The sequence below is a fragment of the Phalangium opilio genome, unplaced genomic scaffold (genome assembly GCF_054372755.1).
Source record: "Phalangium opilio isolate 3A_F unplaced genomic scaffold, DU_Popi_V2 ptg000054l_1, whole genome shotgun sequence".
Lineage (NCBI taxonomy): Eukaryota > Metazoa > Arthropoda > Arachnida > Opiliones > Phalangiidae > Phalangium > Phalangium opilio.
In genome coordinates this window covers 3,914,667-3,941,382 of record NW_028324173.1, presented here as the reverse complement: position 1 = coordinate 3,941,382, position 26,716 = coordinate 3,914,667, and the positions used below count along the sequence as shown (strand labels likewise).

Here is a 26,716-nt window from a genome sequence, read left to right as displayed (position 1 = left end):
CCACTGAAACCATTATTTTTGTACTTTTTGCTTTAATTCAAGCAAATGTAACGATATTCATTCAAAAAACTGTTAAAATTAAATTTTCAATAAGAAATCGTTGTGACGAATTTTGTATCTTGAAGAAAAAAAACATGCGATTTTTTCGGTACCTTTTTGAATGCATTTTTTTCTGGACATATATTTGACCGAATTCAGCTTAATTCCCTATAAAACACTCATTAAAAGTGATTTCATCTCGATTGAACAATAAACAAAAATGTACCTCGATTTTTAATAATATTTTCAAAATCGACGTTTCTCGGCCAGAGAAACACATTTTGAGTTTTTCTTCACTATTTTCAAATATAACCACTGAAACCATTATTTTTGTACTTTTTGCTTTAATTCAAGCAAATGTAACGATATTCATTCAAAAAACTGTTAAAATTAAATTTTCAATAAGAAATCGTTGTGACGGATTTTGTATCTTGAGGAAAAAAAACATGCGATTTTTTCGGTACCTTTTTGAATGCATTTTTTTCTGGACAAACGTTTGACCGAATTCAGCTTAATTCCCTATAAAACACTCATTAAAAGTGATTTCATCTCGATTGAACAATAAACAAAAATGTACCTCGATTTTTAATAATATTTTCAAAATCGACGTTTCTCGGCCAGAGAAACACATTTTGAGTTTTTCTTCACTATTTTCAAATAAAACCACTGAAACCATTATTTTTGTACTTTTTGCTTTAATTCAAGCAAATGTAACGATATTCATTCAAAAAACTGTTAAAATTAAATTTTCAATAAGAAATCGTTGTGACGAATTTTGTATCTTGAAGAAAAAAAACATGCGATTTTTTCGGTACCTTTTTGAATGCATTTTTTTCTGGACATATATTTGACCGAATTCAGCTTAATTCCCTATAAAACACTCATTAAAAGTGATTTCATCTCGATTGAACAATAAACAAAAATGTACCTCGATTTTTAATAATATTTTCAAAATCGACGTTTCTCGGCCAGAGAAACACATTTTGAGTTTTTCTTCACTATTTTCAAATATAACCACTGAAACCATTATTTTTGTACTTTTTGCTTTAATTCAAGCAAATGTAACGATATTCATTCAAAAAACTGTTAAAATTAAATTTTCAATAAGAAATCGTTGTGACGGATTTTGTATCTTGAGGAAAAAAAACATGCGATTTTTTCGGTACCTTTTTGAATGCATTTTTTTCTGGACAAACGTTTGACCGAATTCAGCTTAATTCCCTATAAAACACTCATTAAAAGTGATTTCATCTCGATTGAACAATAAATAAGAATGTACATCGATTTTTAATAATATTTTCAAAATCGACGTTTCTCGGCCAGAGAAACACATTTTGAGTTTTTCTTCACTATTTTCAAATATAACCACTGAAACCATTATTTTTGTACTTTTTGCTTTAATTCAAGCAAATGTAACGATATTCATTCAAAAAACTGTTAAAATTAAATTTTCAATAAGAAATCGTTGTGACGAATTTTGTATCTTGAAGAAAAAAAACATGCGATTTTTTCGGTACCTTTTTGAATGCATTTTTTTCTGGACATATATTTGACCGAATTCAGCTTAATTCCCTATAAAACACTCATTAAAAGTGATTTCATCTCGATTGAACAATAAATAAAAATGTACCTCGATTTTTAATAATATTCTCAAAATCGACGTTTCTCGGCCAGAGAAACACATTTTGAGTATTTCTTCACTATTTTCAAATATAACCACTGAAACCATTATTTTTGTACTTTTTGCTTTAATTCAAGCAAATATAACGATATTCATTCAAAAAACTGTTAAAATTCAATTTTCAATAAGAAATCGTACTCACAGATTTTGAATCTTGAAGAAAAAAACATGCGATTTTTTCGGTACTTTTTAGAATGCATTTTTTTCTGGACAAATATTTGACCGAATTCAGCTTAATTCCCTATAAAACACTCACTAAAAGTGATTTCATCTCGATTGAACAATAAATAAAAATGTACCTCGATTTTTAATAATATTTTCAAAATCGACGTTTCTCGGCCAGAGAAACACATTTTGAGTATTTCTTCACTATTTTCAAATATAACCTCTGAAACCATTATTTTTGTACTTTTTGTTTTAATTCAAGCAAATGTAACGATATTCATACAAAAAGCTGTTAAAATTCAATGTTCAATAAGAAATCGTAGTCACGGATTTTGTATCTAGAAGAAAAAAAATGCGATTTTTTCGGTAGACTTTTGAATGCATTTTTTTCTGGACAAATTTTTGACCGAATTCAGCTTAATTCCCTATAAAACACTCATTAAAAGTGATTTCATCTCGATTGAACAATAAATAAGAATGTACATCGATTTTTAATAATATTTTCAAAATCGACGTTTCTCGGCCAGAGAAACACATTTTGAGTATTTCTTCACTATTTTCAAATATAACCACTGAAACCATTATTTTTGTACTTTTTGCTTTAATTCAAGCAAATATAACGATATTCATTCAAAAAACTGTTAAAATTCAATTTTCAATAAGAAATCGTTGTGACGAATTTTGTATCTTGAAGAAAAAAAACATGCGATTTTTTCGGTACCTTTTTGAATGCATTTTTTTCTGGACATATATTTGACCGAATTCAGCTTAATTCCCTATAAAACACTCATTAAAAGTGATTTCATCTCGATTGAACAATAAACAAAAATGTACCTCGATTTTTAATAATATTTTCAAAATCGACGTTTCTCGGCCAGAGAAACACATTTTGAGTTTTTCTTCACTATTTTCAAATATAACCACTGAAACCATTATTTTTGTACTTTTTGCTTTAATTCAAGCAAATGTAACGATATTCATTCAAAAAACTGTTAAAATTAAATTTTCAATAAGAAATCGTTGTGACGGATTTTGTATCTTGAAGAAAAAAAACATGCGATTTTTTCGGTACCTTTTTGAATGCATTTTTTTCTGGACAAACGTTTGACCGAATTCAGCTTAATTCCCTATAAAACACTCATTAAAAGTGATTTCATCTCGATTGAACAATAAATAAGAATGTACATCGATTTTTAATAATATTTTCAAAATCGACGTTTCTCGGCCAGAGAAACACATTTTGAGTATTTCTTCACTATTTTCAAATATAACCACTGAAACCATTATTTTTGTACTTTTTGCTTTAATTCAAGCAAATATAACGATATTCATTCAAAAAACTGTTAAAATTCAATTTTCAATAAGAAATCGTACTCACAGATTTTGAATCTTGAAGAAAAAAACATGCGATTTTTTCGGTACTTTTTAGAATGCATTTTTTTCTGGACAAATATTTGACCGAATTCAGCTTAATTCCCTATAAAACACTCACTAAAAGTGATTTCATCTCGATTGAACAATAAATAAAAATGTACCTCGATTTTTAATAATATTTTCAAAATCGACGTTTCTCGGCCAGAGAAACACATTTTGAGTATTTCTTCACTATTTTCAAATATAACCTCTGAAACCATTATTTTTGTACTTTTTGTTTTAATTCAAGCAAATGTAACGATATTCATACAAAAAGCTGTTAAAATTCAATGTTCAATAAGAAATCGTAGTCACGGATTTTGTATCTAGAAGAAAAAAAATGCGATTTTTTCGGTAGACTTTTGAATGCATTTTTTTCTGGACAAATTTTTGACCGAATTCAGCTTAATTCCCTATAAAACACTCATTAAAAGTGATTTCATCTCGATTGAACAATAAATAAGAATGTACATCGATTTTTAATAATATTTTCAAAATCGACGTTTCTCGGCCAGAGAAACACATTTTGAGTATTTCTTCACTATTTTCAAATATAACCACTGAAACCATTATTTTTGTACTTTTTGCTTTAATTCAAGCAAATATAACGATATTCATTCAAAAAACTGTTAAAATTCAATTTTCAATAAGAAATCGTTGTGACGAATTTTGTATGTCGAAGAAAAAAAACATGCGATTTTTTCGGTACTTTTTTAATGCATTTTTTTCTGGACAAACGTTTGACCGAATTCAGCTTAATTCCCTATAAAACACTCATTAAAAGTGATTTCATCTCGATTAAACAATAAACAAAAATGTACCTCGATTTTTAATAATATTTTCAAAATCGACGTTTCTCGGCCAGAGAAACACATTTTGAGTTTTTCTTCACTATTTTCAAATATAACCACTGAAACCATTATTTTTGTACTTTTTGCTTTAATTCAAGCAAATGTAACGATATTCATTCAAAAAACTGTTAAAATTAAATTTTCAATAAGAAATCGTTGTGACGAATTTTGTATCTTGAAGAAAAAAAACATGCGATTTTTTCGGTACCTTTTTGAATGCATTTTTTTCTGGACATATATTTGACCGAATTCAGCTTAATTCCCTATAAAACACTCATTAAAAGTGATTTCATCTCGATTGAACAATAAATAAAAATGTACCTCGATTTTTAATAATATTCTCAAAATCGACGTTTCTCGGCCAGAGAAACACATTTTGAGTATTTCTTCACTATTTTCAAATATAACCACTGAAACCATTATTTTTGTACTTTTTGCTTTAATTCAAGCAAATATAACGATATTCATTCAAAAAACTGTTAAAATTCAATTTTCAATAAGAAATCGTACTCACAGATTTTGAATCTTGAAGAAAAAAACATGCGATTTTTTCGGTACTTTTTAGAATGCATTTTTTTCTGGACAAATATTTGACCGAATTCAGCTTAATTCCCTATAAAACACTCACTAAAAGTGATTTCATCTCGATTGAACAATAAATAAAAATGTACCTCGATTTTTAATAATATTTTCAAAATCGACGTTTCTCGGCCAGAAAAACACATTTTGAGTATTTCTTCACTATTTTCAAATATAACCTCTGAAACCATTATTTTTGTACTTTTTGTTTTAATTCAAGCAAATGTAACGATATTCATACAAAAAGCTGTTAAAATTCAATGTTCAATAAGAAATCGTAGTCACGGATTTTGTATCTAGAAGAAAAAAAATGCGATTTTTTCGGTAGACTTTTGAATGCATTTTTTTCTGGACAAATTTTTGACCGAATTCAGCTTAATTCCCTATAAAACACTCATTAAAAGTGATTTCATCTCGATTGAACAATAAATAAGAATGTACATCGATTTTTAATAATATTTTCAAAATCGACGTTTCTCGGCCAGAGAAACACATTTTGAGTATTTCTTCACTATTTTCAAATATAACCACTGAAACCATTATTTTTGTACTTTTTGCTTTAATTCAAGCAAATATAACGATATTCATTCAAAAAACTGTTAAAATTCAATTTTCAATAAGAAATCGTTGTGACGAATTTTGTATCTTGAAGAAAAAAAACATGCGATTTTTTCGGTACCTTTTTGAATGCATTTTTTTCTGGACATATATTTGACCGAATTCAGCTTAATTCCCTATAAAACACTCATTAAAAGTGATTTCATCTCGATTGAACAATAAACAAAAATGTACCTCGATTTTTAATAATATTTTCAAAATCGACGTTTCTCGGCCAGAGAAACACATTTTGAGTTTTTCTTCACTATTTTCAAATATAACCACTGAAACCATTATTTTTGTACTTTTTGCTTTAATTCAAGCAAATGTAACGATATTCATTCAAAAAACTGTTAAAATTAAATTTTCAATAAGAAATCGTTGTGACGGATTTTGTATCTTGAAGAAAAAAAACATGCGATTTTTTCGGTACCTTTTTGAATGCATTTTTTTCTGGACAAACGTTTGACCGAATTCAGCTTAATTCCCTATAAAACACTCATTAAAAGTGATTTCATCTCGATTGAACAATAAATAAGAATGTACATCGATTTTTAATAATATTTTCAAAATCGACGTTTCTCGGCCAGAGAAACACATTTTGAGTATTTCTTCACTATTTTCAAATATAACCACTGAAACCATTATTTTTGTACTTTTTGCTTTAATTCAAGCAAATATAACGATATTCATTCAAAAAGCTGTTAAAATTCAATTTTCAATAAGAAATCGTTGTGACGAATTTTGTATGTCGAAGAAAAAAAACATGCGATTTTTTCGGTACTTTTTTAATGCATTTTTTTCTGGACAAACGTTTGACCGAATTCAGCTTAATTCCCTATAAAACACTCATTAAAAGTGATTTCATCTCGATTGAACAATAAACAAAAATGTACCTCGATTTTTAATAATATTTTCAAAATCGACGTTTCTCGGCCAGAGAAACACATTTTGAGTTTTTCTTCACTATTTTCAAATATAACCACTGAAACCATTATTTTTGTACTTTTTGCTTTAATTCAAGCAAATGTAACGATATTCATTCAAAAAACTGTTAAAATTAAATTTTCAATAAGAAATCGTTGTGACGAATTTTGTATCTTGAAGAAAAAAAACATGCGATTTTTTCGGTACCTTTTTGAATGCATTTTTTTCTGGACATATATTTGACCGAATTCAGCTTAATTCCCTATAAAACACTCATTAAAAGTGATTTCATCTCGATTGAACAATAAATAAAAATGTACCTCGATTTTTAATAATATTCTCAAAATCGACGTTTCTCGGCCAGAGAAACACATTTTGAGTATTTCTTCACTATTTTCAAATATAACCACTGAAACCATTATTTTTGTACTTTTTGCTTTAATTCAAGCAAATATAACGATATTCATTCAAAAAACTGTTAAAATTCAATTTTCAATAAGAAATCGTACTCACAGATTTTGAATCTTGAAGAAAAAAACATGCGATTTTTTCGGTACTTTTTAGAATGCATTTTTTTCTGGACAAATATTTGACCGAATTCAGCTTAATTCCCTATAAAACACTCACTAAAAGTGATTTCATCTCGATTGAACAATAAATAAAAATGTACCTCGATTTTTAATAATATTTTCAAAATCGACGTTTCTCGGCCAGAAAAACACATTTTGAGTATTTCTTCACTATTTTCAAATATAACCTCTGAAACCATTATTTTTGTACTTTTTGTTTTAATTCAAGCAAATGTAACGATATTCATACAAAAAGCTGTTAAAATTCAATGTTCAATAAGAAATCGTAGTCACGGATTTTGTATCTAGAAGAAAAAAAATGCGATTTTTTCGGTAGACTTTTGAATGCATTTTTTTCTGGACAAATTTTTGACCGAATTCAGCTTAATTCCCTATAAAACACTCATTAAAAGTGATTTCATCTCGATTGAACAATAAATAAGAATGTACATCGATTTTTAATAATATTTTCAAAATCGACGTTTCTCGGCCAGAGAAACACATTTTGAGTATTTCTTCACTATTTTCAAATATAACCACTGAAACCATTATTTTTGTACTTTTTGCTTTAATTCAAGCAAATATAACGATATTCATTCAAAAAACTGTTAAAATTCAATTTTCAATAAGAAATCGTTGTGACGAATTTTGTATCTTGAAGAAAAAAAACATGCGATTTTTTCGGTACCTTTTTGAATGCATTTTTTTCTGGACATATATTTGACCGAATTCAGCTTAATTCCCTATAAAACACTCATTAAAAGTGATTTCATCTCGATTGAACAATAAACAAAAATGTACCTCGATTTTTAATAATATTTTCAAAATCGACGTTTCTCGGCCAGAGAAACACATTTTGAGTTTTTCTTCACTATTTTCAAATATAACCACTGAAACCATTATTTTTGTACTTTTTGCTTTAATTCAAGCAAATGTAACGATATTCATTCAAAAAACTGTTAAAATTAAATTTTCAATAAGAAATCGTTGTGACGGATTTTGTATCTTGAAGAAAAAAAACATGCGATTTTTTCGGTACCTTTTTGAATGCATTTTTTTCTGGACAAACGTTTGACCGAATTCAGCTTAATTCCCTATAAAACACTCATTAAAAGTGATTTCATCTCGATTGAACAATAAATAAGAATGTACATCGATTTTTAATAATATTTTCAAAATCGACGTTTCTCGGCCAGAGAAACACATTTTGAGTATTTCTTCACTATTTTCAAATATAACCACTGAAACCATTATTTTTGTACTTTTTGCTTTAATTCAAGCAAATATAACGATATTCATTCAAAAAGCTGTTAAAATTCAATTTTCAATAAGAAATCGTTGTGACGAATTTTGTATGTCGAAGAAAAAAAACATGCGATTTTTTCGGTACTTTTTTAATGCATTTTTTTCTGGACAAACGTTTGACCGAATTCAGCTTAATTCCCTATAAAACACTCATTAAAAGTGATTTCATCTCGATTGAACAATAAACAAAAATGTACCTCGATTTTTAATAATATTTTCAAAATCGACGTTTCTCGGCCAGAGAAACACATTTTGAGTTTTTCTTCACTATTTTCAAATATAACCACTGAAACCATTATTTTTGTACTTTTTGCTTTAATTCAAGCAAATGTAACGATATTCATTCAAAAAACTGTTAAAATTAAATTTTCAATAAGAAATCGTTGTGACGAATTTTGTATCTTGAAGAAAAAAAACATGCGATTTTTTCGGTACCTTTTTGAATGCATTTTTTTCTGGACATATATTTGACCGAATTCAGCTTAATTCCCTATAAAACACTCATTAAAAGTGATTTCATCTCGATTGAACAATAAATAAAAATGTACCTCGATTTTTAATAATATTCTCAAAATCGACGTTTCTCGGCCAGAGAAACACATTTTGAGTATTTATTCACTATTTTCAAATATAACCACTGAAACCATTATTTTTGTACTTTTTGCTTTAATTCAAGCAAATATAACGATATTCATTCAAAAAACTGTTAAAATTCAATTTTCAATAAGAAATCGTTGTGACGAATTTTGTATGTCGAAGAAAAAAAACATGCGATTTTTTCGGTACTTTTTTAAGGCATTTTTTTCTGGACAAACGTTTGACCGAATTCAGCTTAATTCCCTATAAAACACTCATTAAAAGTGATTTCATCTCGATTGAACAATAAACAAAAATGTACCTCGATTTTTAATAATATTTTCAAAATCGACGTTTCTCGGCCAGAGAAACACATTTTGAGTTTTTCTTCACTATTTTCAAATATAACCACTGAAACCATTATTTTTGTACTTTTTGCTTTAATTCAAGCAAATGTAACGATATTCATTCAAAAAACTGTTAAAATTAAATTTTCAATAAGAAATCGTTGTGACGAATTTTGTATCTTGAAGAAAAAAAACATGCGATTTTTTCGGTACCTTTTTGAATGCATTTTTTTCTGGACAAACGTTTGACCGAATTCAGGTTAATTCCCTATAAAACACTCATTAAAAGTGATTTCATCTCGATTGAACAATAAACAAAAATGTACCTCAATTTTTAATAATATTTTCAAAATCGACGTTTCTCGGCCAGAGAAACACATTTTGAGTTTTTCTTCACTATTTTCAAATATAACCACTGAAACCATTATTTTTGTACTTTTTGCTTTAATTCAAGCAAATGTAACGATATTCATTCAAAAAACTGTTAAAATTTAATTTTCAATAAGAAATCGTTGTGACGAATTTTGTATCTTGAAGAAAAAAAACATGCGATTTTTTCGGTACCTTTTTGAATGCATTTTTTTCTGGACATATATTTGACCGAATTCAGCTTAATTCCCTATAAAACACTCATTTAAAGTGATTTCATCTCGATTGAACAATAAATAAAAATGTACCTCGATTTTTAATAATATTCTCAAAATCGACGTTTCTCGGCCAGAGAAACACATTTTGAGTATTTCTTCACTATTTTCAAATATAACCACTGAAACCATTATTTTTGTACTTTTTGCTTTAATTCAAGCAAATATAACGATATTCATTCAAAAAACTGTTAAAATTCAATTTTCAATAAGAAATCGTACCCACAGATTTTGAATCTTGAAGAAAAAAACATGCGATTTTTTCGGTACTTTTTAGAATGCATTTTTTTCTGGACAAATATTTGACCGAATTCAGCTAAATTCCCTATAAAACACTCACTAAAAGTGATTTCATCTCGATTGAACAATAAATAAAAATGTACCTCGATTTTTAATAATATTTTCAAAATCGACGTTTCTCGAAGAAATACTCAAAATGTGTTTCTCTGGCCGAGAAACATCGATTTTGAGAATATTATTAAAAATCGAGGTACATTTTTATTTATTGTTCAATCGAGATGAAATCACTTTTAATGAGTGTTTTATAGGGAATTAAGCTGAATTCGGTCAAATATATGTCCAGAAAAAAATGCATTCAAAAAGGTACCGAAAAAATCGCATGTTTTTTTTCTTCAAGATACAAAATTCGTCACAACGATTTCTTATTGAAAATTTAATTTTAACAGTTTTTTGAATGAATATCGTTACATTTGCTTGAATTAAAGCAAAAAGTACAAAAATAATGGTTTCAGTGGTTATATTTGAAAATAGTGAAGAAAAACTCAAAATGTGTTTCTCTGGCCGAGAAACGTCGATTTTGAAAATATTATTAAAAATCGATGTACATTCTTATTTATTGTTCAATCGAGATGAAATCACTTTTAATGAGTGTTTTATAGGGAATTAAGCTGAATTCGGTCAAAAATTTGTCCAGAAAAAAATGCATTCAAAAGTCTACCGAAAAAATCGCATTTTTTTTCTTCTAGATACAAAATCCGTGACTACGATTTCTTATTGAACATTGAATTTTAACAGCTTTTTGTATGAATATCGTTACATTTGCTTGAATTAAAACAAAAAGTACAAAAATAATGGTTTCAGAGGTTATATTTGAAAATAGTGAAGAAATACTCAAAATGTGTTTCTCTGGCCGAGAAACGTCGATTTTGAGAATATTATTAAAAATCGAGGTACATTTTTATTTATTGTTCAATCGAGATGAAATCACTTTAAATGAGTGTTTTATAGGGAATTAAGCTGAATTCGGTCAAAAATTTGTCCAGAAAAAAATGCATTCAAAAGTCTACCGAAAAAATCGCATTTTTTTTCTTCAAGATACAAAATTCGTCACAACGATTTCTTATTGAAAATTTAATTTTAACAGTTTTTTGAATGAATACCGTTACATTTGCTTGAATTAAAGCAAAAAGTACAAAAATAATGGTTTCAGTGGTTATATTTGAAAATAGTGAAGAAAAACTCAAAATGTGTTTCTCTGGCCGAGAAACGTCGATTTTGAAAATATTATTAAAAATCGAGGTACATTTTTGTTTATTGTTCAATCGAGATGAAATCACTTTTAATGAGTGTTTTATAGAGAATTAAGCTGAATTCGGTCAAAAATTTGTCCAGAAAAAAATGCATTCAAAAGTCTACCGAAAAAATCGCATTTTTTTTCTTCTAGATACAAAATCCGTGACTACGATTTTTTATTGAACATTGAATTTTAACAGCTTTTTGTATGAATATCGTTACATTTGCTTGAAGTAAAACAAAAAGTACAAAAATAATGGTTTCAGAGGTTATATTTGAAAATAGTGAAGAAATACTCAAAATGTGTTTCTCTGGCCGAGAAACGTCGATTTTGAAAATATTATTAAAAATCGAGGTACATTTTTATTTATTGTTCAATCGAGATGAAATCACTTTTAGTGAGTGTTTTATAGGGAATTAAGCTGAATTCGGTCAAATATTTGTCCAGAAAAAAATGCATTCTAAAAAGTACCGAAAAAATCGCATGTTTTTTTTCTTCAAGATACAAAATCTGGGAGTACGATTTCTTATTGAAAATTGAATTTTAACAGTTTTTTAAATGAATATCGATATATTTGCTTGAATTAAAGCAAAAAGTACAAAAATAATGGTTTCAGTGGTTATATTTGAAAATAGTGAAGAAATACTCAAAATGCGTTTCTCTGGCCGAGAAACGTCGATTTTGAGAATATTATTAAAAATCGAGGTACATTTTTATTTATCGTTCAATCGAGATGAAATCACTTTTAATGAGTGTTTTATAGGGAATTAAGCTGAATTCGGTCAAATATATGTCCAGAAAAAGATGCATTCAAAAAGGTACCGAAAAAATCGCATGTTTTTTTTCTTCAAGATACAAAATTCGTCACAACGATTTCTTATTGAAAATTTAATTTTAACAGTTTTTTGAATGAATATCGTTACATTTGCTTAAATTAAAGCAAAAAGTACAAAAATAATGGTTTCAGTGGTTATATTTGAAAATAGTGAAGAAAAACTCAAAATGTGTTTCTCTGGCCGAGAAACGTCGATTTTGAAAATATTATTAAAAATCGAGGTACATTTTTGTTTATTGTTCAATCGAGATGAAATCGCTTTTAATGAGTGTTTTATAGGGAATTAAGCTGAATTCGGTCAAACGTTTGTCCAGAAAAAAATGCATTCAAAAAGGTACCGAAAAAATCGCATGTTTTTTTTCTTCAAGATACAAAATTCGTCACAACGATTTCTTATTGAAAATTTAATTTTAACAGTTTTTTGAATGAATATCGTTACATTTGCTTGAATTAAAGCAAAAAGTACAAAAATAATGGTTTCAGTGGTTATATTTGAAAATAGTGAAGAAAAACTCAAAATGTGTTTCTCTGGCCGAGAAACGTCGATTTTGAAAATATTATTAAAAATCGAGGTACATTTTTGTTTATTGTTCAATCGAGATGAAATCACTTTTAATGAGTGTTTTATAGGGAATTAAGCTGAATTCGGTCAAACGTTTGTCCAGAAAAAAATGCATTAAAAAAGGTACCGAAAAAATCGCATGTTTTTTTTCTTCAAGATACAAAATTCGTCACAACGATTTCTTATTGAAAATTTAATTTTAACAGTTTTTTGAATGAATATCGTTACATTTGCTTGAATTAAAGCAAAAAGTACAAAAATAATGGTTTCAGTGGTTATATTTGAAAATAGTGAAGAAAAACTCAAAATGTGTTTCTCTGGCCGAGAAACGTCGATTTTGAAAATATTATTAAAAATCGAGGTACATTTTTGTTTATTGTTCAATCGAGATGAAATCACTTTTAATGAGTGTTTTATAGGGAATTAAGCTGAATTCGGTCAAACGTTTGCCATACTAAAAACATTGAGCTACGACAAACAGGGGCCGAGTAATTAAGCTAAACGTAAACAAACAACCCCTCCATAGGAAATGCATTAGACTATTTTTTGCAGGCTCGTAACTCTGTTTCTACTCGAGATACGGGGATGTCCTTTGAGTATGGTATTGTCCAACGTGTCCCCCATCTAACCATATTAAAATATTTGGGTTACGACAAACAGGAGCCGAGTACTTAGGCAAAACGTAAAGAAACAAGCCCCCTCCATAGGAAATGAGTTAGACTATAATTTGCAGGCTCGTTACTCTGTTTCTACTGGAGATACGAGGATGTCCTTCGGATATGTTATAGTCCAAATTGTCCCCCATCTAACCATACTAAAAACTTTGGGCTACGACAAACAGGGGCCGAGTTAATAAGTTAAACGTAAAAAAACAACCCCTCCATAGGAAATGCATTAGACTATACTTTGCAGGCCCATAACTCTGTGTCTACTAGAGATACGGGGATGTAAATAATGTGACCTTGACACATATGTTCGGATAATTATAAAAAAAACTTCGCGGTTTCGAACCTGTGGCCTTCCGGGAGTGAGGCGGATGCGATAACCGCTACACTAAAGATATGTTATTATTTTTAATCGAAAGAACAGGGTCAAGTAATTAAGCAATACGTGAACAAACAAACCCCTCCATAGAAAATGCATTAGACTATACTTTGCAGGCTCGTAACTCTGTGTCTACTAGAGATACGGGGATGTCCTTAGGAAATGTTATAGTCCAAATTGTCCCCCATCTAACCATACTAAAAACATTGAGCTACGACAAACAGGGGCCGAGATATTAAGCAAAATGTTCGTCAACTTTGGTATCGTCTCACTTATTTTTATTATGTTACTTATGATTTTTGCACTAAACTTTGGAGGCTCATAACTCTTGTTCTACAAGAGATACTGGGATCTCCTTTGGATATGTTATAGTACTCTTTGATCCCCATACAAGGATACTTTAAACTTGAGGCTACCGCAATATCGTCGTCAACTTACTTTTTGTCTCACTTATTGTTAGAAGGTTACTTTTGAGTTTTGAAAATAAACTTTGCAGGCTCGTAACTCTGTTTCTACTGGAGATACGGAGATGTCCTTTGAGTATGTTTTAGTCCAATTTGTCCCCCATCTATGCATACTAAAAACTTTGGGCTACGACAAACAGGGTCCGAGTAATTAGGCTAAACGTAAACAAACAACCCCTCCATAGGAAATGCATAAGACTATACTTTGCAGGCCCATAACTCTGTGTCTACTAGAGATACGGGGATGTCCTTAGGATATTTTATAGTCCAAATTGTCCCCCATCTAACCATACTAAAAACTTTGGGCTACGACAAACAGGGGCCGAGTACTTAAGCAAAACGTTACGAAACAAACCCCCTCCATAGGAAATGCATTAGACTATACTTTGCAGGCTCGTAGTTGAGTAATTAAGCTAATCGTAAACAAACAAACCCCTATGGAGGGGGTTTGTTTCTTTACGTTTTGCTTAAGTACTCGGTCCCTGTTCGTCGTAACCCAAAGTTTTTAGTATGGTTAGAAGGGGGACAATTTGGACTATAACATATCCTAAGGACATCCCCGTATCTCTAGTAGACACAGAGTTATGGGCCTGCAAAGTATAGTCTAATGCATTTCCTATGGACGGGTTGTTTCCCGGAAGGCCACAGGTTCGAACATGCAAAGACCTTTATAATTATCCGAACATTTGTGTCAAGGTCACATTATTTACATCCCCGTATCTCTGGTAGAACCAGAGTTACGAGCCTCCAGAATTTAGTCTAATGCATTTTCTATGGAGGGGTTTGTTTGTTCACGTATTGCTTAATTACTTGACCCTGTTCTTTCGATTAAAAATAATAACATATCTTTAGTGTAGCGGTTATCGCATCCGCCTCACTCCCGGAAGGCCACAGGTTGGAACATGCAAAGACCTTTATAATTATCCGAACATTTGTGTCAAGGTCACATTATTTACATCCCCGTATCTCTGGTAGAACCAGAGTTACGAGCCTCCAGAATTTAGTCTAATGTATTTCCTATGGAGGGGTTTGTTTGTTTACGATTAGCTTAATTACTCGACTACTGTTTGTCGTAGCCCTAATTCTTAGTATGGCTAGATGGGGGACAAATTGGTCTATAACATACTCAAAGGACATCCCCGTATCTCCAGTAAAAACAGAGTTACGAGCCTGCAAAGTTTACTTTCAAAAATCAAAAGTAACCTTCTAACAATAAGTGAGACAAAAAATAAGTTGACGACGATATTAAGGTAGCCTCAAGTTTAAAGTATCCTTGTATGGTTAGCGAAGAGTACTATAACATATCCAAAGGAGATCCCAGTATCTCTTGTAGAACAAGAGTTATGAGCCTCCAAAATTTAGTGCAAAAATCATAAGTAACATAATAACAATAAGTGAGACGATACCAAAGTTGACGAACATTTTGCTTAATATCTCGGCCCCTGTTTGTCGTAGCTCAATGTTTTTAAAATGGTTAGATGAGGGACAATTTGGACTATAACATATCCTAAGGACATCCCCGTATCTCTAGTAGACACAGAGTTATGGGCCTGCAAAGTATAGTCTTATGCATTTCCTATGGACGGGTTGTTTGTTTACGTTTAGCTTAATTACTCGGCCCCTGTTTGTTGTAGCTCAATGTTTTTAGTATGATTAGATGGGGGACAAATTGGACTATAACATACTCAAAGGACATCCCCGTATCTCCAGTAGAAACAGAGTTACGAGCCTGCAAAGTATAGTTTAATGCATTTTCTATGGAGGGGTTTGTTTGTTCACGTATTGCTTAACTTCGGTGATCGGACGTGAACCGGTGTTTTTAGCGTGATATGGCCGTTGCCGAGAGTGCTAGTTAATAATTCGAATTTAAATTAAGTGAGACAAATAAACCTTCATCATTTTAAATCAATAACAAAAAGAAAACATACTTGCTTTTTTCATATCTATTAAAATTTAAAAGAGGAAAAAAAAAGTGAAAAAGCCAACGGCACGCAGTGTTCCTAAGTGGTCTCCCTCCCTAGTAGTGACTGCGCTCGACGCTGCTTAACTTCGGTTATCGGACGAGAACCGGTGTATTCAGCGTGATATGGCCGTTGCCGAGAGTGCTAGTTAATAATTTGAATTTAATTAACCTTCATCATTATAAAACAATAACAAAAAGAAGATATGTTTGCTTTTTTCATATCTGGTGGAATTTAAAGAGGAAACAAAAGTGGAAAAGCCAACGGCACGCAGTATTCCCAAGTACTGTATGCGCTCGACGCTGCTTTACTTCGGTGATCGGACGTGAACCGGTGTTTTCAGTGTGATATGGCCGTTGCCGGGAGTGCTAGATAATAATTCGAATTTAAATTATGTGAGACAAATTAACCTTCATCATTTTAAAACAATAACAAAAAGAAAACATGTTTGCTTTTTTCATATCTGGTGGAATTTAAAGGAGGAAACAAAAGTGAAAAAGCCAACGGCACGCAGTATTCCCAAGTAATGACTGCGCTCGACGCTGATTAACTTCGGTTATCGGACGAGAATCGGTGTTTTCAGTGTGATATGGCCGTTGCCGAGAGTGCTAGTTAATAATTCGAATTTAAATTATGTGAGACAAATTAACCTTCATCATTTTAAAACAATAACAAAAAGAAAACATGTTTGCTTTTTTCATATCTATTAAAATTTAAAAGAGGAAAAAAAAGTGAAAAAGTCAACGGCACGCAGTGTTCCTAAGTGGTCTCCCTCCCAAGTAGTGACTGCGCTCGACGCTGCTAACTTCGGTTATCGGACGTGAACCGGTGTATTCAGCGTGATATGGCCGTTGCCGAGAGTGCTAGTTAATAATTTGAATTTACTTAACTTTCATCTTTATAAAACAATAACAAAAAGAAGATATGTTTGCTTTTTTCATATCTGGTGGAATTTGAAAGAGGAAACAAAAGTGAAAAAGCAAACGGCACGCAGTATTCCCAAGTACTGACTGCGCTCGACGCTGCTAACGTCGGCGATCGGACGAGAACCGGTGTTCTCAGCGTGATATGGCCGTTGCCGGGAGTGCTAGATAATAATTCGAATTTAAATTAAGTGAGACAAATTAACCTTCATCTTTTTAAAACAATAACAAACAGAAAATATGTTTGCTTTTTTCATATCTATTGGAATTTAAAAGAGGAAAAAAAAAAGTGAAAAAGCTAACGGCACGCAGTGTTCCTAAGTGGTCGCCCTCCCAAGTACTGACTGCGCTCGACGCTGCTTAACTTCGGTTATCGGACGAGAACCGGTGTATTCAGCGTGATATGGCCGTAGCCGAGAGTGCTAGTAAATAATTTGAATTTAATTAACCTTCATCTTTATAAAACAATAACAAAAAGAAGATATGTTTGCTTTTTTCATATCTGGTGGAATTTAAAGGAGGAAACAAAAGTGAAAAAGCCAACGGCACGCAGTATTCCCAAGTACTGTATGCGCTCGACGCTGCTTAACTTCGGTGAACGGACGTGAACCGGTGTTTTCAGCGTGATATGGCCGTTACCGAGAGTGCTAGTTAATAATTCGAATTTAAATTAAGCGAGACAAATTAACCTTCATCATTTTAAAACAATAACAAAAAGAAAACATGTTTGCTTTTTTCATATCTATTAAAATTTAAAAGAGGAAAAAAAAGTGAAAAAGCCAACGGCACGCAGTGTTCCTAAGTGGTCTCTCTCCCAAGTAGTGACTGCGCTCGACGCCGCATAACTTCGGTTATCGGACGAGAACCGGTGTATTCAGCGTGATATGGCCGTTGCCGAGAGTGCTAGTTAATAATTTGAATTTAATTAACTTTCATCTTTATAAAACAATAACAAAAAGATATGTTTGCTTTTTTCATATCTGGTGGAATTTGAAAGAGGAAACAAAAGTGAAAAAACAAACGGAACGCAGTATTCCCAAATACTGTATGCGCTCGACGCTGCTTAACTTCGGTGATCGGACTTGAACCGGTGTTTTTAGCGTGATATGGCCGTTGCCGAGAGTGCTAGTTAATAATTCGGATTTAAATTAAGTGAGACAAATTAACCTTCATCATTTTAAAACAATAACAAAAAGAAAACATGTTTGCTTTTTTCATATCTATTAAAATTTAAAAGAGGAAAAAAAAGTGAAAAAGCCAACGGCACGCAGTGTTCCTAAGTGGTCTCCCTCCCTGGTAGTGACTGCGCTCGACGCTGCTTAACTTCGGTTATCGGACGAGAACCGGTGTATTCAGCGTGATATGGCCGTTGCCGAGAGTGCTAGTTAATAATTTGAATTTAATTAACCTTCATCATTATAAAACAATAACAAAAAGAAGATATGTTTGCTTTTTTCATATCTGGTGGAATTTGAAAGAGGAAACAAAAGTGAAAAAGCAAACGGCACGCAGTATTCCCAAGTACTGACTGCGCTCGACGCTGCTAACGTCGGCGATCGGACGAGAACCGGTGTTCTCAGCGTGATATGGCCGTTGCCGAGAGTGCTAGATAATAATTCGAATTTAAATTAAGTGAGACAAATTAACCTTCATCTTTTTAAAACAATAACAAAAAGAAAATATGTTTGCTTTTTTCATATCTATTGGAATTTTAAAGAGGAAAAAAAAGTGAAAAAGCTAACGGCACGCAGTGTTCCTAAGTGGTCGCCCTCCCAAGTACTGACTGCGCTCGACGCTGCTTAACTTCGGTTATCGGACGAGAACCGGTGTATTCAGCGTGATATGGCCGTTGCCGAGAGTGCTAGTTAATAATTTGAATTTAATTAACCTTCATCTTTATAAAACAATAACAAAAAGAAGATATGTTTGCTTTTTTCATATCTGGTGGAATTTAAAGGAGGAAACAAAAGTGAAAAAGCCAACGGCACGCAGTATTCCCAAGTACTGTATGCGCTCGACGCTGCTTAACTTCGGTGATCGGACGTAAACCGGTGTTTTCAGCGTTATATGGCCGTTGGCGAGAGTGCTAGTTAATAATTCGAATTTAAATTAAGTGAGACAAATTAACCTTCATCATTTTAAAACAATAACAAAAAGAAAACCTGTTTGCTTTTTACATATCTATTAAAATTTAAAAGAGGAAAAAAAAGTGAAAAAGCCAACGGCACGCAGTGTTCCTAAGTGGTCTCCCTCCCAAGTAATGACTGCGCTCGACGCTGATTAACTTCGGTTATCGGACGAGAATCGGTGTTTTCAGTGTGATATGGCCGTTGCCAAGAGTGCTAGTTAATAATTCGAATTTAAATTATGTGAGGCAAATTAACCTTCATCATTTTAAAACAATAACAAAAAGAAAACATGTTTGCTTTTTTCATATCTATTAAAATTTAAAAGAGGAAAAAAAAGTGAAAACGTCAACGGCACGCAGTGTTCCTAAGTGGTCTCCCTCCCAAGTAGTGACTGCGCTCGACGCTGCTAACTTCGGTTATCGGACGTGAACCGGTGTATTCAGCGTGATATGGCCGTTGCCGAGAGTGCTAGTTAATAATTTGAATTTAATTAACCTTCATCTTTATAAAACAATAACAAAAAGAAGATATGTTTGCTTTTTTCATATCTGGTGGAATTTAAAGGAGGAAACAAAAGTGAAAAAGCCAACGGCACGCAGTATTCCCAAGTAATGACTGCGCTCGACGCTGATTAACTTCGGTTATCGGACGAGAATCGGTGTTTTCAGTGTGATATGGCCGTTGCCGAGAGTGCTAGTTAATAATTCGAATTTAAATTATGTGAGACAAATTAACCTTCATCATTTTAAAACAATAACAAAAAGAAAACATGTTTGCTTTTTTCATATCTATTAAAATTTAAAAGAGGAAAAAAAAGTGAAAAAGTCAACGGCACGCAGTGTTCCTAAGTGGTCTCCCTCCCAAGTAGTGACTGCGCTCGACGCTGCTAACTTCGGTTATCGGACGTGAACCGGTGTATTCAGCGTGATATGGCCGTTGCCGAGAGTGCTAGTTAATAATTTGAATTTACTTAACTTTCATCTTTATAAAACAATAACAAAAAGAAGATATGTTTGCTTTTTTCATATCTGGTGGAATTTGAAAGAGGAAACAAAAGTGAAAAAGCAAACGGCACGCAGTATTCCCAAGTACTGACTGCGCTCGACGCTGCTAACGTCGGCGATCGGACGAGAACTGGTGTTCTCAGCGTGATATGGCCGTTGCCGAGAGTGCTAGATAATAATTCGAATTTAAATTAAGTGAGACAAATTAACCTTCATCTTTTTAAAACAATAACAAACAGAAAATATGTTTGCTTTTTTCATATCTATTGGAATTTAAAAGAGGAAAATAAAGTGAAAAAGCTAACGGCACGCAGTGTTCCTAAGTGGTCGCCCTCCCAAGTACTGACTGCGCTCGACGCTGCTTAACTTCGGTTATCGGACGAGAACCGGTGTATTCAGCGTGATATGGCCGTTGCCGAGAGTGCTAGTTAATAATTTGAATTTAATTAACCTTCATCTTTATAAAACAATAACAAAAAGAAGATATGTTTGCTTTTTTCATATCTGGTGGAATTTAAAGGAGGAAACAAAAGTGAAAAAGCCAACGGCACGCAGTATTCCCAAGTACTGTATGCGCTCGACGCTGCTTAACTTCGGTGATCGGACGTGAACCGGTGTTTTCAGCGTGATATGGCCGTTACCGAGAGTGCTAGTTAATAATTCGAATTTAAATTAAGTGAGACAAATTAACCTTCATCATTTTAAAACAATAACAAAAAGAAAACATGTTTGCTTTTTTCATATCTATTAAAATTTAAATAGGAAAAAAAAAGTGAAAAAGCCAACGGCACGCAGTGTTCCTAAGTGGTCTCCCTCCCTAGTAGTGACTGCGCTCGACGCTGCTTAACTTCGGTTATCGGACGAGAACCGGTGTATTCAGCGTGATATGGCCGTTGCCGAGAGTGCTAGTTAATAATTTGAATTTAATTAACCTTCATCATTATAAAACAATAACAAAAAGAAGATATGTTTGCTTTTTTCATATCTGGTGGAATTTGAAAGAGGAAACAAAAGTGAAAAAGCAAACGGCACGCAGTATTCCCAAGTACTGACTGCGCTCGACGCTGCTAACGTCGGCGATCGGACGAGAATCGATGTTTTCAGTGTGATATGGCCGTTGCCGAGAGTGCTAGTTAATAATTCGAATTTAAATTATGTGAGGCAAATTAACCTTCATCATTTTAAAACAATAACAAAAAGAAAACATGTTTGCTTTTTTCATATCTATTAAAATTTAAAAGAGGAAAAAAAAGTGAAAACGTCAACGGCACGCAGTGTTCCTAAGTGGTCTCCCTCCCAAGTAGTGACTGCGCTCGACGCTGCTAACTTCGGTTATCGGACGTGAACCGGTGTATTCAGCGTGATATGGCCGTTGCCGAGAGTGCTAGTTAAAAATTTGAATTTAATTAACCTTCATCTTTATAAAACAAAAACAAAAAGAAGATATGTTTGCTTTTTTCATATCTGGTGGAATTTAAAGGAGGAAACAAAAGTGAAAAAGCCAACGGCACGCAGTATTCCCAAGTAATGACTGCGCTCGACGCTGATTAACTTCGGTTATCGGACGAGAATCGGTGTTTTCAGTGTGATATGGCCGTTGCCGAGAGTGCTAGTTAATAATTCGAATTTAAATTATGTGAGACAAATTAACCTTCATCATTTTAAAACAATAACAAAAAGAAAACATGTTTGCTTTTTTCATATCTATTAAAATTTAAAAGAGGAAAAAAAAGTGAAAAAGTCAACGGCACGCAGTGTTCCTAAGTGGTCTCCCTCCCAAGTAGTGACTGCGCTCGACGCTGCTAACTTCGGTTATCGGACGTGAACCGGTGTATTCAGCGTGATATGGCCGTTGCCGAGAGTGCTAGTTAATAATTTGAATTTACTTAACTTTCATCTTTATAAAACAATAACAAAAAGAAGATATGTTTGCTTTTTTCATATCTGGTGGAATTTGAAAGAGGAAACAAAAGTGAAAAAGCAAACGGCACGCAGTATTCCCAAGTACTGACTGCGCTCGACGCTGCTAACGTCGGCGATCGGACGAGAACCGGTGTTCTCAGCGTGATATGGCCGTTGCCGAGAGTGCTAGATAATAATTCGAATTTAAATTAAGTGAGACAAATTAACCTTCATCTTTTTAAAACAATAACAAACAGAAAATATGTTTGCTTTTTTCATATCTATTGGAATTTAAAAGAGGAAAAAAAAAGTGAAAAAGCTAACGGCACGCAGTGTTCCTAAGTGGTCGCCCTCCCAAGTACTGACTGCGCTCGACGCTGCTTAACTTCGGTTATCGGACGAGAACCGGTGTATTCAGCGTGATATGGCCGTTGCCGAGAGTGCTAGTTAATAATTTGAATTTAATTAACCTTCATCTTTATAAAACAATAACAAAAAGAAGATATGTTTGCTTTTTTCATATCTGGTGGAATTTAAAGGAGGAAACAAAAGTGAAAAAGCCAACGGCACGCAGTATTCCCAAGTACTGTATGCGCTCGACGCTGCTTAACTTCGGTGATCGGACGTGAACCGGTGTTTTCAGCGTGATATGGCCGTTACCGAGAGTGCTAGTTAATAATTCGAATTTAAATTAAGTGAGACAAATTAACCTTCATCATTTTAAAACAATAAAAAAAGAATACATGTTTGCTTTTTTCATATCTATTAAAATTTAAAAGAGGAAAAAAAAAAGTGAAAAAGCCAACGGCACGCAGTGTTCCTAAGTGGTCTCCCTCCCTAGTAGTGACTGCGCTCGACGCTGCTTAACTTCGGTTATCGGACGAGAACCGGTGTATTCAGCGTGATATGGCCGTTGCCGAGAGTGCTAGTTAATAATTTGAATTTAATTAACCTTCATCATTATAAAACAATAACAAAAAGAAGATATGTTTGCTTTTTTCATATCTGGTGGAATTTGAAAGAGGAAACAAAAGTGAAAAAGCGAACGGCACGCAGTATTCCCAAGTACTGTATGCGCTCGACGCTGCTTAACTTCGGTGATCGGACGTAAACCGGTGTTTTCAGCGTTATATGGCCGTTGGCGAGAGTGCTAGTTAATAATTCGAATTTAAATTAAGTGAGACAAATTAACCTTCATCATTTTAAAACAATAACAAAAAGAAAACCTGTTTGCTTTTTACATATCTATTAAAATTTAAAAGAGGAAAAAAAAGTGAAAAAGCCAACGGCACGCAGTGTTCCTAAGTGGTCTCCCTCCCAAGTAATGACTGCGCTCGACGCTGATTAACTTCGGTTATCGGACGAGAATCGGTGTTTTCAGTGTGATATGGCCGTTGCCGAGAGTGCTAGTTAATAATTCGAATTTAAATTATGTGAGACAAATTAACCTTCATCATTTTAAAACAATAACAAAAAGAAAACATGTTTGCTTTTTTCATATCTATTAAAATTTAAAAGAGGAAAAAAAAGTGAAAAAGTCAACGGCACGCAGTGTTCCTAAGTGGTCTCCCTCCCAAGTAGTGACTGCGCTCGACGCTGCTAACTTCGGTTATCGGACGTGAACCGGTGTATTCAGCGTGATATGGCCGTTGCCGAGAGTGCTAGTTAATAATTTGAATTTACTTAACTTTCATCTTTATAAAACAATAACAAAAAGAAGATATGTTTGCTTTTTTCATATCTGGTGGAATTTGAAAGAGGAAACAAAAGTGAAAAAGCAAACGGCACGCAGTATTCCCAAGTACTGACTGCGCTCGACGCTGCTAACGTCGGCGATCGGACGAGAACCGGTGTTCTCAGCGTGATATGGCCGTTGCCGAGAGTGCTAGATAATAATTCGAATTTAAATTAAGTGAGACAAATTAACCTTCATCTTTTTAAAACAATAACAAACAGAAAATATGTTTGCTTTTTTCATATCTATTGGAATTTAAAAGAGGAAAAAAAAAGTGAAAAAGCTAACGGCACGCAGTGTTCCTAAGTGGTCGCCCTCCCAAGTACTGACTGCGCTCGACGCTGCTTAACTTCGGTTATCGGACGAGAACCGGTGTATTCAGCGTGATATGGCCGTTGCCGAGAGTGCTAGTTAATAATTTGAATTTAATTAACCTTCATCTTTATAAAACAATAACAAAAAGAAGATATGTTTGCTTTTTTCATATCTGGTGGAATTTAAAGGAGGAAACAAAAGTGAAAAAGCCAACGGCACGCAGTATTCCCAAGTACTGTATGCGCTCGACGCTGATTAACTTCGGTTATCGGACGAGAATCGGTGTTTTCAGTGTGATATGGCCGTTGCCGAGAGTGCTAGTTAATAATTCGAATTTAAATTATGTGAGGCAAATTAACCTTCATCATTTTAAAACAATAACAAAAAGAAAACATGTTTGCTTTTTTCATATCTATTAAAATTTAAAAGAGGAAAAAAAAGTGAAAAAGTCAACGGCACGCAGTGTTCCTAAGTGGTCTCCCTCCCAAGTAGTGACTGCGCTCGACGCTGCTAAATTCGGTTATCGGACGTGAACCGGTGTATTCAGCGTGATATGGCCGTTGCCGAGAGTGCTAGTTAATAATTTGAATTTACTTAACTTTCATCTTTATAAAACAATAACAAAAAGAAGATATGTTTGCTTTTTTCATATCTGGTGGAATTTGAAAGAGGAAACAAAAGTGAAAAAGCAAACGGCACGCAGTATTCCCAAGTACTGACTGCGCTCGACGCTGCTAACGTCGGCGATCGGACGAGAACCGGTGTTCTCAGCGTGATATGGCCGTTGCCGAGAGTGCTAGATAATAATTCGAATTTAAATTAAGTGAGACAAATTAACCTTCATCTTTTTAAAACAATAACAAACAGAAAATATGTTTGCTTTTTTCATATCTATTGGAATTTAAAAGAGGAAAAAAAAGTGAAAAAGCTAACGGCACGCAGTGTTCCTAAGTGGTCGCCCTCCCAAGTACTGACTGCGCTCGACGCTGCTTAACTTCGGTTATCGGACGAGAACCGGTGTATTCAGCGTGATACGGCCGTTGCCGAGAGTGCTAGTTAATAATTTGAATTTAATTAACCTTCATCTTTATAAAACATTAACAAAAAGAAGATATGTTTGCTTTTTTCATATCTGGTGGAATTTAAAGGAGGAAACAAAAGTGAAAAAGCCAACGGCACGCAGTATTCCCAAGTACTGTATGCGCTCGACGCTGCTTAACTTCGGTGATCCTACGTGAACCGGTGTTTTCAGCGTGATATGCCGTTACCGAGAGTGCTAGTTAATAATTCGAATTTAAATTAAGTGAGACAAATTAACCTTCATCATTTTAAAACAATAACAAAAAGAAAACATGTTTGCTTTTTTCATATCTATTAAAATTTAAAAGAGGAAAAAAAAGTGAAAAAGCCAACGGCACGCAGTGTTCCTAAGTGGTCTCTCTCCCAAGTAGTGACTGCGCTCGACGCCGCATAACTTCGGTTATCGGACGAGAACCGGTGTATTCAGCGTGATATGGCCGTTGCCGAGAGTGCTAGTTAATAATTTGAATTTAATTAACTTTCATCTTTATAAAACAATAACAAAAAGATATGTTTGCTTTTTTCATATCTGGTGGAATTTGAAAGAGGAAACAAAAGTGAAAAAGCCAACGGCACGCAGTATTCCCAAGTACTGTATGCGCTCGACGCTGCTTAACTTCGGTGATTGGACGTGAACCGGTGTTTTCAGCGTGATATGGCCGTTACCGAGAGTGCTAGTTAATAATTCGAATTTAAATTAAGTGAGACAAATTAACCTTCATCATTTTAAAACAATAACAAAAAGAAAACATGTTTGCTTTTTTCATATCTATTAAAATTTAAAAGAGGAAAAAAAAGTGTAAAAGCCAACGGCACGCAGTGTTCCTAAGTGGTCTCCCTCCCAAGTAGTGACTGCGCTCGACGCCGCTTAACTTCGGTTATCGGACGAGAACCGGTGTATTCAGCGTGATATGGCCGTTGCCGAGAGTGCTAGTTAATAATTTGTATTTAATTAACCTTCATCTTTATAAAACAATAACAAAAAGAAGATATGTTTGCTTTTTTCATATCTGGTGGAATTTAAAGGAGGAAACAAAAGTGAAAAAGCGAACGGCACGCAGTATTCCCAAGTACTGTATGCGCTCGACGCTGCTTAACTTCGGTGATCGGACGTAAACCGGTGTTTTCAGCGTTATATGGCCGTTGGCGAGAGTGCTAGTTAATAATTCGAATTTAAATTAAGTGAGACAAATTAACCTTCATCATTTTAAAACAATAACAAAAAGAAAACCTGTTTGCTTTTTACATATCTATTAAAATTTAAAAGAGGAAAAAAAAGTGAAAAAGCCAACGGCACGCAGTGTTCCTAAGTGGTCTCCCTCCCAAGTAATGACTGCGCTCGACGCTGATTAACTTCGGTTATCGGACGAGAATCGGTGTTTTCAGTGTGATATGGCCGTTGCCGAGAGTGCTAGTTAATAATTCGAATTTAAATTATGTGAGGCAAATTAACCTTCATCATTTTAAAACAATAACAAAAAGAAAACATGTTTGCTTTTTTCATATCTATTAAAATTTAAAAGAGGAAAAAAAAG

General features: G+C 33.2%; 27 pseudogenes; all 27 read right to left on the bottom strand.

Moving 5' to 3' along the window:
• Nucleotides 1-16,111: 16,111 nt before the first annotated feature.
• On the bottom strand, nucleotides 16,112-16,230 carry LOC149670904 (5S ribosomal RNA; annotated as a pseudogene).
• A 601-nt stretch (nucleotides 16,231-16,831) lies between these two features.
• On the bottom strand, nucleotides 16,832-16,949 carry LOC149670903 (5S ribosomal RNA; annotated as a pseudogene).
• A 363-nt stretch (nucleotides 16,950-17,312) lies between these two features.
• On the bottom strand, nucleotides 17,313-17,430 carry LOC149670902 (5S ribosomal RNA; annotated as a pseudogene).
• Nucleotides 17,431-17,553: 123 nt separating this feature from the next.
• On the bottom strand, nucleotides 17,554-17,656 carry LOC149670901 (5S ribosomal RNA; annotated as a pseudogene).
• A 137-nt stretch (nucleotides 17,657-17,793) lies between these two features.
• Nucleotides 17,794-17,912, bottom strand: LOC149670900 (5S ribosomal RNA; annotated as a pseudogene).
• A 359-nt stretch (nucleotides 17,913-18,271) lies between these two features.
• Nucleotides 18,272-18,390, bottom strand: LOC149670899 (5S ribosomal RNA; annotated as a pseudogene).
• A 361-nt stretch (nucleotides 18,391-18,751) lies between these two features.
• Nucleotides 18,752-18,870, bottom strand: LOC149670898 (5S ribosomal RNA; annotated as a pseudogene).
• Nucleotides 18,871-18,992: 122 nt separating this feature from the next.
• Nucleotides 18,993-19,095, bottom strand: LOC149670897 (5S ribosomal RNA; annotated as a pseudogene).
• A 137-nt stretch (nucleotides 19,096-19,232) lies between these two features.
• LOC149670896 (5S ribosomal RNA) lies at nucleotides 19,233-19,351 on the bottom strand (annotated as a pseudogene).
• Nucleotides 19,352-19,488: 137 nt separating this feature from the next.
• LOC149670895 (5S ribosomal RNA) lies at nucleotides 19,489-19,606 on the bottom strand (annotated as a pseudogene).
• Nucleotides 19,607-19,968: 362 nt separating this feature from the next.
• On the bottom strand, nucleotides 19,969-20,086 carry LOC149670894 (5S ribosomal RNA; annotated as a pseudogene).
• A 361-nt stretch (nucleotides 20,087-20,447) lies between these two features.
• Nucleotides 20,448-20,566, bottom strand: LOC149670893 (5S ribosomal RNA; annotated as a pseudogene).
• A 122-nt stretch (nucleotides 20,567-20,688) lies between these two features.
• On the bottom strand, nucleotides 20,689-20,791 carry LOC149670892 (5S ribosomal RNA; annotated as a pseudogene).
• A 137-nt stretch (nucleotides 20,792-20,928) lies between these two features.
• Nucleotides 20,929-21,047, bottom strand: LOC149670891 (5S ribosomal RNA; annotated as a pseudogene).
• Nucleotides 21,048-21,408: 361 nt separating this feature from the next.
• Nucleotides 21,409-21,526, bottom strand: LOC149670890 (5S ribosomal RNA; annotated as a pseudogene).
• Nucleotides 21,527-21,888: 362 nt separating this feature from the next.
• Nucleotides 21,889-22,006, bottom strand: LOC149670889 (5S ribosomal RNA; annotated as a pseudogene).
• A 362-nt stretch (nucleotides 22,007-22,368) lies between these two features.
• Nucleotides 22,369-22,487, bottom strand: LOC149670888 (5S ribosomal RNA; annotated as a pseudogene).
• A 122-nt stretch (nucleotides 22,488-22,609) lies between these two features.
• Nucleotides 22,610-22,712, bottom strand: LOC149670887 (5S ribosomal RNA; annotated as a pseudogene).
• Nucleotides 22,713-22,850: 138 nt separating this feature from the next.
• LOC149670886 (5S ribosomal RNA) lies at nucleotides 22,851-22,969 on the bottom strand (annotated as a pseudogene).
• A 362-nt stretch (nucleotides 22,970-23,331) lies between these two features.
• Nucleotides 23,332-23,450, bottom strand: LOC149670885 (5S ribosomal RNA; annotated as a pseudogene).
• Nucleotides 23,451-23,587: 137 nt separating this feature from the next.
• LOC149670884 (5S ribosomal RNA) lies at nucleotides 23,588-23,705 on the bottom strand (annotated as a pseudogene).
• A 362-nt stretch (nucleotides 23,706-24,067) lies between these two features.
• Nucleotides 24,068-24,186, bottom strand: LOC149670883 (5S ribosomal RNA; annotated as a pseudogene).
• A 362-nt stretch (nucleotides 24,187-24,548) lies between these two features.
• Nucleotides 24,549-24,666, bottom strand: LOC149670882 (5S ribosomal RNA; annotated as a pseudogene).
• Nucleotides 24,667-25,027: 361 nt separating this feature from the next.
• On the bottom strand, nucleotides 25,028-25,146 carry LOC149670881 (5S ribosomal RNA; annotated as a pseudogene).
• Nucleotides 25,147-25,507: 361 nt separating this feature from the next.
• Nucleotides 25,508-25,626, bottom strand: LOC149670880 (5S ribosomal RNA; annotated as a pseudogene).
• Nucleotides 25,627-25,985: 359 nt separating this feature from the next.
• On the bottom strand, nucleotides 25,986-26,104 carry LOC149670879 (5S ribosomal RNA; annotated as a pseudogene).
• A 362-nt stretch (nucleotides 26,105-26,466) lies between these two features.
• On the bottom strand, nucleotides 26,467-26,585 carry LOC149670878 (5S ribosomal RNA; annotated as a pseudogene).
• Between the last annotated feature and the right edge of the window lie 131 nt (nucleotides 26,586-26,716).